Source organism: Micromys minutus (genome assembly GCF_963924665.1).
Source record: "Micromys minutus genome assembly, chromosome: 1".
Lineage (NCBI taxonomy): Eukaryota > Metazoa > Chordata > Mammalia > Rodentia > Muridae > Micromys > Micromys minutus.
In genome coordinates, this window is record NC_137969.1 from 180,879,376 (window position 1) to 180,884,063 (window position 4,688).

Sequence of the window (4,688 nt, forward strand, 5' to 3'; positions counted from 1 at the left end):
AGCCTTGTGCTTATATATGCTTACCCACATATATACAAATAATATATAAAGACAAAACTATGTGCATGTAAAATGAACTAAAGATTCTAGCTAGCTTGTACAAAGACACAGAATACTGGCATTTTATTTGCAAGCTGTAAGCTTAGACTGGGCAGGTTTTGAGCTATTCTAACTTACATCCCAGCCATATGTTCCTTGTTGCTTACTGTTTGATTCTTGCCCAGGGTTATCTTCATGGTCCACTTCTTCCAGCCACATGCTCATGGCCCATCTCCTCTGCTGTCAGCCTCCTCCTCTCTCTGACTCTTCCCCAATCCCTCTACTGAGACCCCTCAATTAATCCTCAAGTCCCACCCTTTTCTCTTTATTACCCAATCACAGGCTTTAGCCTTTTATTAACCAATTAACTTTAAGTTGGGGAGCAAGGTTTACATAACAAAGGCCTGAGTATAGGTAAATTCACCCATCTTGTGGCAACCAGATTGAGAGGTACAGAATTGAGCATTTGAATACATATCAGCACCAGACCAATCCCAAAGATGTACACACACACACACACACACACACACACACACACACACACACACACAGTATGTTCCTAGTTTGACACTTGGAGTTTCCAGCAAAATTTCCAATTTGAAAAGATACAAAATAGATTCTACATTTTCTTCTAGACAAAATAAAAATATAGAAAACTAAAAACCAGGGCCAGTGAGGTGGCTCAGTGGGTAAAGGTGCTTCCTACCACATTGAATGACCCAAGTTCGACTCCCAGAACACCCAGAGTGGAACAAGTGACCCCCTTTGAGTTATCTCTGACCTCCACAGTCCCAAATATATTACTGTAAAAGAATTAAAGCCTCATGTGTTCTTATAGTCGATCAGCTTTCCTGCATTCCCTTGCTCCTCTGTATTCTGGGTTGTTTTCTACTGGGACAATGATTCTGTCACTAAACCCATGAATCTGCAGTGCCTATGAGCATGGAAGCATAGGCCCTGTGTTATAATCTCCCTGCTCACCAGAGTCAGGTGCTCTGTAGGCTTCCACTTCTCCTTCTCACCAATAGCTGTTATCAGGAAAGGCTCTGAGAAGCTCATTCACACCAACGTTAAGTGCAGGGGAGACTTAATACCCACTTGCAATTCAACCATGGAGAAACTGCCAGAGCCAGCACTTTAAAGAAACAATCCAAGCTAAGGGGAGAACTGGGGAGGGGGAAGGGGCAGCAATGAAGTGGAAAAGTTATAATTTATGTCTCAATCTTATAATGCATTTAGAAGGAAAACTGTTGTCTTTAAACAAAGTGGTGTGTGTTTTCACTCTAATGCTGCATTGCAGAGGCTGGGACATGTTTATTTTTGCTAAAGTACTTAAAATTTACGGACATGAAGAAAAGTCAAACTTAACTTTTCAAGACAAGACCCACTTGATGACTTGCTCACAGACTGGTACCTCTCACAGGTTCCCTGCTCTCAGCTTATGGCCACTAGAGCATGAGGATTGCAAACCTAGAAAGAATTCTAGATTGGCAAAGATAATTTCATATCATTTAATAGAATGGCAATACTCTATACCATGTATTGTATGTCTTTAAGAAAACATTTTATTGATTCTTTGTGAATTTTACAGCATGTACCCTAGTCCCACTCGTGTCCCTGTCCCTCTTTCTCTACCTTGCAACCTGCTCCATCTCGTGGAAAGAAAGCAAAAAACAAAACAAAACAAAAAAACAATAAAAACAAAACAAAGCATATATCATGGTAGCTGCTGTGGGTCTAAGAATGTCACCCAGTATACCCTTTTGTCCACACATCTTCACCTTCAAGTGCTCATTACCAGACTCTTACAGGGACTTCTCTCAGCTAACTTATTGTTGTCCTGTATCATGGAGAGCCTGCAGCTTTAGATCTGCCAGACTGGCCCTCTCACATGTTCCAGCAGTTCACAGATGAGGTGGATTTCAGGGTGGGCCAACTCTAAGCCCTGGCTCGGGCTGGCTGGTAGCTGGAGTGGTCAGGCTGCAAGATCTCCTGCACCTATTACATCACGGTGAGCTAGCTGCCACTACCCAGCTAGCTCACCCAATGCTGCAGTTAGGAGGAGCAGGGTCATCTCTCCTGCTCTTATGCCCTCAGGGCTGGCTTACTGACACCCACCCACAGTAGCCCTACTGTGCTTCCCAGTCAAGGTGTGGGGTCACTCTCCCAAGTGCTACTGCCAAGGAGGGGTTGAGCCAGTTCCGGTCCCATCCCCTCAGGGCTCATTCATATTTCCTGTGCCATTGGGGTGAGCCCTACATGGTCCCAGGCAGCTGCCCAGAACAGGGATGCCTGCATATTCTTTACTGATAATATGAGTCACAGATATCAACACAGACCGACCCCTGCTGTTGTATGACCATGAGCCTAGATAAGACACTCAGTGGTAACATGGGCGGCAACTTCATCACGGCCTCAGGTGGGTCTCTGGTGTCCTCCACACAGCTGTGCCCTGTGGCGTGGCTATAGAACCTATAGTGTGTCTTTTCGATGACAGTCTTTTTTAATAATCCAATTTTTATTTCCTTCATTTCACACAAAGTATTCATCTACAATGGGTTCAAAACACAAAACAAAACTGTGGTGGTTTTCAAGTGTTAGAGGTGCACAAATCATCTATTGATTTTGAAAAACAAACAGCAACAAAAAAGAAACCCCCCCCCAAAAAAAAAGAAAACCCACAAAGATTCTGGGATGGGATGTAGCTCAGTATTAAAACTCTTACCTGACCTACTCTAGTTTCTGGTTCAATTCTGTTGACTGCAAAAGATGTGTGTGTGTGTGTGTGTGTGTGTGTGTGTGTGTGTGTGTGTGTGTGTGTGTGCGTGTGTATAGATAGACAGACACAGAGAGATAGATAGAGAGATAGATAGACACAAAGAGCTCAGGTAGTTCTGAGGCTTCCAGTCATACACTCACTTTGTATGTTCTTGAATCAAACCAAAATATCAAAGACCACACACCCAGAGATTCCCTGCGTGCTCAAGTGTGAGAAGCACTCTCCTAGTGGTAATTGTAGAGGAAGAACAGCACCATTTAAAACTTTACACCTGCTATTTGATAGAGTAGAGGGCCTAGAATTTGGAGACACCTCTAACTTTGTGTCACAGACTAATAGTATAGCACTGGATACAGTATGGGCTGCTGGCATGCCTAACCTTACCTGCTTCCTGAATCACAGGGTTCTCCCTTATTCTTAATGTTATGGTAGCCCGCTCTGTGAGAACATGCTTGTTTCTCTGTCCTCAGAGTACCATTTTCTGAAATGGACTTTCTTCACCCCCATGTGAAGCCTTTTGACCAATGGAAAAGAATCATACCCTTGATATCGTTCCTTCTGATCGAGTGTTCTAAAGTGTGATGTCTATGAATAGCCCATCTCAGTATTTCTGAAGTTATAGTTATCAAGTAGCAACTGAGTCTTTTATGGGCTTGCTGGATCACCATGATGAGGACAGACAGCACCATGGAAGACACCTCTTCTTCCCAGCCTCACTTTACTTCTATGGTTGCACATACTCAATAAAACGGAAGGATGCAAAGCTGGACCTTCAACCCTGACTTACAGAGAACACAGGCTAACAAAAGTAAGCAGAAAATTCTCCTCTAGACAATTCGGCCAGAAGTCAGACACAGCATCCTGCTTTCTTCTAATACAAATGACTCTCGGCATCCAAGGCTTTCGGGTATTGTATGGAAAATTTTTCTATTGATCAAGCCTTTTAGTAAATTAGAAAATCATGCTCTTGTGCTTAAGGGTAGAACTAGAAATCAATATCTAATAAATATCGTGCTCTATTAGTAAAAGACTAGGTAACAAAAGATGAAATAAATGTCCATGGGCTATCAGTGAGTATCTGAGATGCCATGGTTGATGCTTCAATTCGCTGTGTAGCAATGTCCTAAGGCCATGTGGAACCTTTAAGAAGTAGGCTCTTGTGCAATACCAGTAGGAAACAAGAGGTTTTGCCCCTAAAGGGCCTTATGACATGTATCCTGGGACCCTTCGATAATGCTTTTTAAATTTTATTTATATAATTTTTCTGTCTTCTCTCATATATTTATATCCCAACTTCAGTTTCTCCACCGTAGTTTTCACTCCCTCCCCTCTGCCCACCTTCTTACCCCTTCCAACCTCCTCTCTCCTCCAGATCTTCCTGTCCCAGCACCCCCCTCAGAAAAGAGCAGGCCTCCCAGAGACATCAGTTGCTAGATGAAGTCTCTCTTCTCTGATCACTTCAATGACAATTCTACTATGGATTTGGTCCCAAAATACTCAGCAGTCAGGACAAACTGTAGGTTGAAGGTTTGGTGGCCTGGCTGGTGTTCTAATCCGTCCACTTGAGGCCCTTCCTGGTTAGAAGAGACAGTCTGTTCAGGTCCATGTCCCCCTTACTAAGAGTCTTTGCTAGGGTTATTCTCATAGATTCCATGGAGTTGCTATTGCACTCCGTTTCCACCAGCCCCCAATTATAGTTACTTCTCCTAGTATATTTCACACACACACATGCACACGCACACGTACACACACTGGGTTCCTCCTGTTTCCAACCCCTTTCACCCCCAGTCCACACACAAAAATTTATCCTGTTTCCCTTTTCAGAAAAATCCTTGCCTTCTCCCTTAAGCCCCTTATATTTATTCTTGCT